Raw genomic sequence first — 10,477 nt, forward strand, 5'->3', positions numbered from 1 at the left:
TCAACAAGTGCTTGAGACTTAACCGCCGTCCGAGGCACATACTTTAAACCGTGCGGCCCAAGCTCTATAGCCCACTTGGCAATCCAGCCAGTCGCTTCCCGATTCTGGATGATATCCCCCAAAGGAGCAGAACTGACCACCGTAATTGGGTGCCCTTGGAAGTATTGCTTAAGCTTCCGGCTTGCCATAAAAACTCCATACACCAGCTTCTGCCAATGCGGATACCTTTGCTTGGACTCAATGAGTACCTCGCTGATATAATAGACCGGACGTTGAACCGGATGCTCCTTACCTGCCTCCTTTCGCTCCACCACAATAGCCACGCTGACCGCACGAGCATTAGCAGCAACATATAGCAGTAACGGCTCCTTGTCAATGGGAGCGGCGAGCACGGGTGGATTGGCCAATTGCCGCTTTAAGTCCTCAAATGCTTCATCAGCAGCGGAACTCCAGACGAACTGATCCGTCTTCTTCAACATCTGATACAAAGGGATTGCCTTCTCACCAAGACGACTGATAAACCAGCTTAACGCGGCAATCCGGCCTGCCAGGCGTTGAACATCATTGATACACTTCGGTTTAGCCAGGGAGGTGATGGCTGTGATCTTCTCCAGATTAGCCTCAATTCCCCTGTTGGACACCAGAAAACCCAATAACTTGCCCGCCGGTACACCAAAGACACACTTGTCCGGATTAAGCATCATCTTGTACGTCCTCAGGTTATCAAAGGTTTCCTTCAAATCGTCAACCAGAGTCTCCTTCTCCTTGGACTTAACCACGATATCATCCACGTAAGCATGTACATTATGGCCAATCTGCTTGTGAAGGCAATTTTGTACACACCGTTGATAAGTTGCCTGGGCACTCTTGAGCCCAAAGGGCATAGACACATAGCAGAAGGCTCCAAAAGGAGTTATGAATGCCGTCTTCTCCTGGTCCTTAACTGCCATTTTGATCTGATGATAGCCAAAATATGCATCCAAAAAACTTAAACGCTCACAACCCGCCGTAGCATCAATAATTTGATCAATACGGGGGAGAGCAAAAGGATCTGCTGGACAAGCTTTATTAAGATCTGTGTAATCCACACACATGCGCCAGGTGCCGTTTTTCTTAAGGACTAGCACCGGATTGGCAAGCCACTCAGGGTGAAAAAATTCAACAATAAAACCAGCTGCTAAGAGCCTGGCTACCTCTTCTCCTATCGCCTTGCATCTTTCTTTGTTAAACCGGCAGAGGAACTGTTTCACCAGTTTGTATTTAGGATCCACATTAAGGGTGTGCTCAGCGAGTTGCCTCGGTACACCTGGCATGTCAGAGGGCTTCCATGCAAAAATGTCCCGATTCTCACGGATGAACTCGATGAGCGCGCTTTCCTATTTCGGATCCAAGTTGGCACTGATGCTGAACTGCTTGGACGAATCGCCAGGCACGAAGTCAACAAGCTTAGTCTCTGCTGCCGATTTGAACTTCAGGGCCGGATCATGCTCCGTAGTTGGCTTCTTTAATGGAGTCATGTCCGCCGGATCAACATTGTCCTTATAATACTTCAGCTCCTCGGTGGCACAAACCGACTCTGCGTAGGCCGCATCTCCTTCCTCGCACTCCAAAGCGATTTTACGGCTTCCGTGAACCGTTATTGTCCCCATGTGACCCGGCATCTTGAGCTGCAAATACACATAACAGGGCCGTGCCATAAACTTGGCGTAGGCCGGTCGCCCAAATAGGGCGTGATATGGACTTTGGATTTTCACCACTTCAAACGTCAATGTCTCCGACCTGGAATCATGATCATCTCCAAAGGCCACTTCCAGAGCTATCTTACCAACAGGATACGCTGATTTGCCAGGTACCACACCGTGGAACACCGTATTAGACGGTTTGAGATTTTTATCTGTTAATCCCATACGACAGAAGGTCTCATAGTACAAGATATTAATGCTGCTCCCTCCATCCATGAGCACTTTGGTGAACTTGTAACCTCCCACCTGAGGCGCCACCACCAGAGCCAACTGACCCGGATTATCAACCTGGGGAGGGTGATCCTCTCTGCTCCATATGATTGGCTGTTCAGACCAGCGTAGATAACGGGGCACGGCCGGTTCAACAGAGTTGATTGCCCGCCTCTGAACCTTCCGGTCTCGCTTGTCCAAGCTAGTGGTGAAGACATGGTACTGCCCGCTACTCAACTGCTTTGGGTTGCTCTGGTAACCTGACTATTGCTGCTGTTGGTTGTAACCACCCTGGTTGTTCTGATTATTTTGATTATTATGTCCGCCCGGATTACCATTAAATCCTGAACCGGAACTTCCTCCACCGTAACCCGGCCCGGATCCTGAGCCACCGCCGGAGCCGTGATCATACCAGAAAGCATTAGAATTCTTGAACTCCTGCATAATGAAGCAATCCTTCCAAAGGTGGTTGGCTGGCGCCTCCTTCGTCCCATGTCTCGGACAGGGCTGGCTCAGTAGATAGTTTAGGCGGTCCGGGTTAGGGTTGGGTGCCCCACTGCGATTTGGCGGTTTACCCCTGCGTCGCTGGCCCTTGTCCTGCGCGTTGGTATTAGCCACAAAGTCCATGTTACCATCCGCTTTACGCTTGCCTCCACCGCCATTGCCTGCCAAGTGATGCTGCTGCCCTTTGGAGTTGCTGTTCCTCTTTCCCTTTCCTGCCTTGTCGTCATCAGATTCGGGATCCTTGGTACTATCAGAATCAGCATACTTTACCAAAGCAGCCATGAGGGTCCCCATGTCAGTGCAATGACGCTTCATCCGTCCCAACTTCAGCTTTAGGGGCCCAAACTGGCAGTTGCCTTCTAGGGTTAATACTGCAGTGTCAGCGTTGATGCGATCTGATGAATGCAACACTTGTGAAACCCGGCGCACCCAATGAGTCGTCGATTCTCCTTCCTCCTGGACGCAGGCAGCTAAGTCCACTATCGACATAGGCTGTTTACATGTATCCTTGAAGTTGCTGATAAACCGGGCTCATAATTGGGCCCATGAACTGATAGAATTAGCCGGCAAGCTTTTTAACCAAGTACGGGCCGTTCCTTCAAGCATCATGGTGAAGTATTTCGCACACGCCGCGTCATCCACATCAAGCATCTCCATGGCCATCTCATAGCTCTCCACCCATGTCTCTGGAGGTTGATCCGCCGTGTAATTTGGTACCTTGCGTGGGCCTTTGAAATCCTTGGGCAGGCACACATTGCGTAAAGCGGGGACAAGGCAAGGCACCCCCAAAGAACTAGAAGTAACACTAGGTTCGATCGAGATAGTTGGACGAACCGGCGTAAGCTGCCGAGCCTGATACTGTGTGGCTAACTCGGCCTCCCTGCGCGCTCGGGCCCGGTCCACCACTTCCTGAGCGTTATCAGCAACACCCGCCGGGTCGTTGCCACGAGGTGCTCCACGTCGTTCATTACTCGACACTGCCGGTTCATCCATATGCCTGCTATAGCTCCGGCTTGGACGGGGGGTCGAGTGGATCCGGTCGCGGCTGTACGAGTATGCTTCCTGTTGGACCAAAGCTGTCCTGTTGGACCAAAGCTGTCCTCAGAAGCTCCTTGACCCGTCGCGTCTCTACTGCCTGCGGCGAGTCACCTTCAATTGGAATGGCCTCCAGCCGTGCAGCAGCAGCAACGAGATTGTCCATCGGGTTGGAGTAGTGACCGAGAGGTGTCGAAACAGCCTGAGGTATAACAGTATTTTGACGAGGCAGATCCATCCGACGGGGCTGAACCGGCGCGCCGGTCGCTGGGGCTTCCGCCCGGTTTACCTCCAGCGGATTACTGGTTCCTGCTCCTGGGGTGTTGAAAAGGTCTCTGGCCTCGAAAACCGAAGGCAAACGGGATCGGTACTTCCTCTTCATGACTTCATGCGACGCGTTCTGGTCCAACATGAGCCTATAGGCTTGTGCGTCTAAAGCGGCCCGCTCTGCGGTCATCCTGGCATCCTCAGCTGCCAGGTCCGCCTTGGACTGGGTGATCTGTTCCTTCACCTTTGCAATCTCCGCGTTGTGGACTTCCTGATCCGCCGGATTAGCTTCTGCCATAAGCATAGCCAATGCATCAAATAGATCTGATAGAACTCGAGCCGGCGGGCGCGCAGAGCACCCTGCCCCGGCAGCTTTCGCCGCTGCTGAACCGATGGTTATTGGCACAGCGGTCAAAGAATGAAGTGCTGCTTGTGTGCCAGCCATGAATATTCCAACTCGGCTGGGTAGATCAGAGGGGTCCGGAATACTGTCGCCATCGGAACAGCCCCCAATCCGGCCGTCTTGTAGCTGATACAGAGATTCGGTTTCTCCGGTTGATGACTCGTCGTCGGAACAAACGACGGTCTCGCCGCGGGATCCCAATCCATCCTCAAAACTTCCTCCGTGGATGACTCCCACGAAGGCACGCCTCATGGCCGGTTTAACCCGGGCGGACCGCGCACGCTGAGCCGTTTCAACGAGGTCGGTGCAGATGCCCGGCTCAGGGCCCGGTCCACCGATCTTGCCGGTGAAAACGTGTATGCCACCAAAGGGGACCCGGTACCCGTACTCAACTGAGCCGGCCTCGGGGCCCCAGCCTGCATCATCAATGTAGAGCTTGCTGCGACGACTCTTAGTCATCCGGCCCATGACGTAGCCCTCGAGTCCTTCAAAGCGGCCCTCCAAGAACTTGAAACCATCGTGTGATAGCCCCATGGTGGGCGCCAACTGTCGTGGTTTTGTCACGGCAGATGTCCTAGAGAAAGGACTTAGTCGTGGAGCCATCGCAACGGGTTAGCTTGAAGGGGTTAAAGCGGACACAGGGACGCAAGAGAGTTTATACTAGTTCGGCCCCTTCAATGAAGGTAAAAGCCTACATCTAGTTGTGATGGATTTGATGGGGTTTCGATGACTAGGGAGCAAACAAGCTTCACCAAAGTCTCGAGTTGTTGTCTCTCCTCTGAACCGCCGCCGGGTCGTCCCCTTATATACACGAGCGACGCCCGTCGGTTCACAGATTCCCAATGCCGGCTCATAGATGTGTCCGATTTGGTCTCTACTTATTCCTAACTTACAACACAAGTTACATACCAATACCGGTTTACGGCTACAGGCCTTGAACCGACTATGGGCCTTGAGCCCTCATCTGCCTTCTTTAAATTAACTACTGATGAAGTTAACCCGGCCCAGAAAGGCCGGTTTACGCCCAGTAGTAATATCCCCAACAACGTCTGAAGACAACGAGACTCCCTCCTCCGCCGCCGAAGACGATGATGAGGACGAGGAGGAAAACAGTCCTCCCCTTGAAGGGGGAAAGAAGAAAAGGGCGGCCTCCATGAATCTAGAGGCAGAGGCGTCCAAGAGGGGGAAGAGCTCCCTCACGGATAACTCCGCGTGGGACGTCGAGAACAGCCCAGAGCCACGCCACCGAAACAAGTCCCCAGTCGCATCGTGAGTACTCAAAAGATTCTGACATATTACATTCGACCTCTCCGGTACATAGTTTTAACATGTTAAATCATGTGCTTCTAGTCCAACCCGCAACAGCTCCCTGCGATCCTCATCAGGAGGTTTGTCGGATTCAAAGGCGATGGCGAGTGAGTCACCGCCAACCGCTCAATCTCCCATAGCCAAGGGTGACGATGAGGTGTTGTCCCAAAAGACCTTCTCGAGCCGGGGAGAGGCATAGGAGGCTATCTGGTTGGCGCCAGAGGGTGACGATGGGGCCGGGTCCAGTTCGGACCCCAGCCGAATACGGTTCTGGAGACTTATACGGTTCTGGAATCCGGCAAGCAGCCTCCTTCGAGGGAAGGAGGTGTGCCTATTCCGCCGGTGACCTCTGTCCAGCCAGAGGCGCCGGATAATCTACTGGAAGCGCTGCAAGGCGCTTCCATTGTGGAGGAACACCGTATCCTTATGGGTACGGTGGTTGAGAGAGTTCAGTCCATCAAGAGTGGACTGACCGAAGCCTGCACCAGCCTGCTGACCGGCTTTGAGGTAAGCTATCAGAAAGAAAAGATCATAGTATAGAAAGTGTAGCCCCTGAGACATTGTCCGGTGTTCGGAAAGAAAAGCTGGACAGAGGTTCAAGTAATTTTTGTAGGAAACTAACTAAATATGTCTTATGAATACATGCATCGCTGCTGGCCGCCACCTCTCATGCCGCTGAGGTCTCCGGACTAAAGCAGAGTCTGGAGCGGGGCGAAGAAGAGCTCTGCCTTGTGAAAAGGCAGCTGGAGGACAAGCAAGGTATGTTGGAGACTTGCTGTATATTTGGATAGAATAAACGATGTATATTGATTGTAGTGCCGTGATATTTGCAGGAGCGGTGATTGAGGTTGAAGCCCTCAAGAGAGCGCTAGCTGAAGCCCATGAGTGGGTGGCGAAGGAGCGAGCCGTCCGGAAAAAGCATGAGGCCAGGTTTAGGGAGGTCCAGCAGGAGCTCCAGGATGCTTCGAAGAAATACAAGTCCTTGGAGCATCAGCATGCGGACCAAGAATCCGAACTTGAGAAGGCCCGCCAGAGCGCACAGGAGGCCCGGACCGAAGCCCAAGGAGCCCTCTAGGAAATCCAGTAGGCCAGAAAGATCGCGGCGGGTAAGGCTTTCATTATGAAAAGCAAGTATGTGAAGAAGAGGTATCTCTTATTGACCCGGATTTGGAGTTCTCCAGGGGTGTTTGTGGATCTGCCGTGCAGCGTTTCTGACGTTGCTGAATTTTTCCGAGCCGAAGAGGGGAGCTCGACAGAGAAGCTGTTCTAGTCGCAATACCTTGCGCCAGAACATCCGATGCCCTTGAGCGACCAGCTAAAACAGCTGGTCGAACTGCATAGGTGGCCGAACTAGCCATGAAGGACTTCATAGTGCGACTGTGGCCAGCCGAAGTTATCCCCAGCAGCTACTTCGGTCTCGTGAAGCGGCTAGTCAACGCCTACCCTCGGCTTGACGCCATCAAGTGGTCGGTATGTATCAAAGTTGTGCGGATTTCCTTCGCCTGTGTCAAGATGCAGTGGGCGAAGATGAATGCTGCCACGGTCGCTACCGAAGTACCGCCCGTGGGTAAGGAGTACCGCACGCCTGAGCGATATTCTAACGAAGTCCTTGAGGGATCCTGCATTGTGGCGGAGTAGTGTACGAAGGATGTAATCTTCAAGTGAATATTGTCTTGCCCTGTAACAAGTTCAGCTATGAAGTATAATGTTTGTTTAATATTTTACATCTTGTGCAGCCGTGATTATGAAATTTTGAGAGTTGGATAGTCGTCGGCCTCAGCCCCCACGTAGGTAGTATGGGGGTGTTCGGGATGGAATCTAAACACTCTTGATCCAATTTGTTTAGTCCTTGAAGGATGTGTTTAGCGCAACGAACCAGGCAATCATATTATATGGCTTTATCACCCTCACTTAGCCAGAGGAGTTCTATAATGAAAATTTAGGCGCAGCCCCTAGTATCCAAACTAGGGTACTATAAACACCTGATCGGGTAAAAAGCCGATTCATCGCATAATGCGGAAAAAATCGCTAAGGATTTGAAACCTCCGAAGAGCTGACCGGCTCTCACCGCATCATGACAGTCAGTTGTCGGCCTTCTCTACTAAGGAGCTCATCCGGATAAGCCAGGACACAATCACAGTAGTTCTCCCTTTACTACCCTAGCCGATATAGGGGAACGTAAGGTAGTAAGCACAGGAGCCGGGCAACCCAACTATTGACCGAAGACATGATTCAGAGCCAATGCATATAATGCTAAATTCGGGGTGCAGAACTATGTTGTAGAAAGTGTTCGGACTTTGTTGCCGTATTATGGGTCGCGATGAAGCCCTTGGCAGATTGAAGCGTACCAAAGTGTACGGTCACAACTTTGAGAAAAATCATCAAAGAAAAAGGGAAAACAAAAAAAAGAGTAAGCTAGTGCCGCATAAGTTGGGCCGCAAACTGTTTCCATTATAGTTTGATTAATACTGCGAAGCGTAGTTGTACAAGTGGTGCGATAAGCAGTCGGGCTATTTAACATGCCACAACCAAGGGAGAGCTGCATGTGGGTCCTGAAAATAGGTAGAGTGATCGTTAAAGAGACCATCTAAGAATTCCCTTGCACGCCAGTACTTCTTGCCATCTTGGTGTATCCATCCTGCCGAGAGGACCGATGATCAGGTCGTCAGAAGAAACCTGCGAAAAAAGACCTAAAAGGGAAAAAAAGTAAAAATTAAAAGTATGTGTGTCCAGGAGCGGTCGAGCCATATTATGGATCACAAGATAGATATGCCTCCGTCTATGCCCATGGTATTTTCAGTGCGTAGTTATGCACACGCGGTACGAATGCCGCTTCTTGGTTGGGACTGGGACGGAGGCCGGATTGCTAGTCAAGCTCTTGACGAGCTAGGCTGTCTTGTTGCAGAGCAGTCCGGATTCGCTTGACGGTGTACGGGAGGTCGGCCGACGAATTAAGGTTCTGCTTGAGGAGGCCGCTGTGTACTTCTGCCGCTAACGTAGCGGTGTGCTCCTTGGTATGGAGGGAGCATTCCGTGGTTCCATTGACTGTTATGACGCCGCATGGACCGGGCAACTTGAGCTTAAGATAAGCGTAGTGTGGCACCGCATTGAAGTGTGCAAATGCGGTTCATCCGAGCAGTGCATGATAGCCGCTACGAAAGGGGACGATATCAAAGACCAGCTCTTTGCTGCGGAAGTTGTCCGGAGATCCGAAGACAACCTCTAGTGTGATTGAGCCCGTACAGCGGGCCTCTACACCTGGTATGACTCCTTTAAAGGTAGTATTTGTGGGATTAATTCTTGATGGATTAATGCCCATTTTACACGTTGTATCCTGATAGAGCAGGTTTAGGCTGCTATCACCATCCATGAGGACTAGCGTGAGGTGAAATCCATCAATAATTGGGTCGAGGACCAGTGCGGCTGACCCGCCGTGACGGTTACTGGTCGGATGGTCCCGGTGATCAAAAGTGATCGGGCAGGAGGACCATGGGTTGAACTTTGGGGCGACTGGCTCCATCGCATAGATGTCCCGAAGCACGTGCTTGCGTTCCCTCTTGGGGATGTGGGTAGCGTATATCATGTTTACCGTTTTAATTTGGGGGGAAACTTCTTGTGTCCCCCTGTGTTCGGTGGCCGGGGCTCCTCGTCATCATCCTCGCTTTGTGACCCCTTCTCCTTGTTTTCAACATTTAACTTGCCGGCCTGTTTAAAAACCCAACATTCTCTATTGGTGTGATTGGCTGGTTTGTCAGGAGTGCCATGTATCTGGCATGGGCAATCGAGTATGCGGTCCAGGCTGGATGGGCCCGAACTATTCTTTCTGAACGGCTTCTTCCGCTGGCCGGACTTGGAGCTGCTGAATCTGGCATTGACCGTTGTATCGTCGGCATTATCACCGTTGTTTCGACGCTTGTGTCTGTTGCGTCGGGGCTTGCCCTTGCTATTTTTGGTTTCCGCGGTGCCAGGTTCACTTGCACTGTTATTGCTACGGGCTAGCCAGCTATCGTCGCCCGCACAAAAGCGGGTCATAAGTGCCGTGAGGGCTGCCATGGTCTTTGGCTTCTCTTGGCCGAGGTGTCGGGCGAGCCATTCGTCCCAGACGCTGTGTTTAAAGGCCGCCAAGGCTTCGGCATCCGGGCAGTCGACGATCTGGTTCTTTTTAGTTAAGAACCTAGTCTAGTGTTTCCCGTCTGACTCTCCGGGCTGTTGAATTATGTGACTTAAGTCATCGGCATCCGGAGGTTGAACATATGTACCTTGGAAGTTGTCAAGGAAGGCTTCTTCTAAGGGTACTTTTGTGGAGACTCTCAAAGAGTGGCAGAAATTGTGGTTCTATATCACACAGCCCCGCGACACCACCTGGGCCGAGGCTCCCGAATTCAAGTCCCGAGCTCCAATGCGACTCACCTCATGGATAGAGAAGGGCCTGAATTGGTCCTCGTCGGACGAGCTGACCACGCTACAAACACACATCCAGAGCATGGTAGATAAAAACATTAAGCTCGTCAACGTGATCCAGGTGATGTTAGTTCGGCAGATCCTCCCATGCCAGAACCGGACTTGCCCTTTGTGGGAATTCGATCTGGAGAAGCACCGGACCTTGGAGAGGCTCTTCGAAACCACACATGAAGATATCTGGAAGTTGCTCTTTAAGGGCAACGAGACACCGCTGGAGACAGACGAGGACCGTGGGCACAATCTGGTCCATCCTGCCAGTGCGGTAAGTCTTTCGCTTTTCCAGGTGCATCCTCTGCTTTTCTTATTCAAGGAAGATACCTAAACTCCACCAGTTATATTTTCAGGTATGGATAGAGAAAGCGGAGCGGATTAAGTGTCCAGCTCCGCTGCCCGAGGAACCGGCCATCCCTCTTCTGACGAAGATGCTGGTTCCTGCGCCTTACCAGGCGCTGGAGAAGAAGGCCCATAAGACGGCCAAGGGGGCCCGGAGTGGCCTCCGTTGCAAAGGAGCTTCGGGCAGGACGTCCGAAGACAACGAGACTCCCTC

This window comes from Triticum urartu, chromosome 1 (assembly GCF_003073215.2).
Source record: "Triticum urartu cultivar G1812 chromosome 1, Tu2.1, whole genome shotgun sequence".
Taxonomy (NCBI): Eukaryota; Viridiplantae; Streptophyta; class Magnoliopsida; order Poales; family Poaceae; genus Triticum; species Triticum urartu.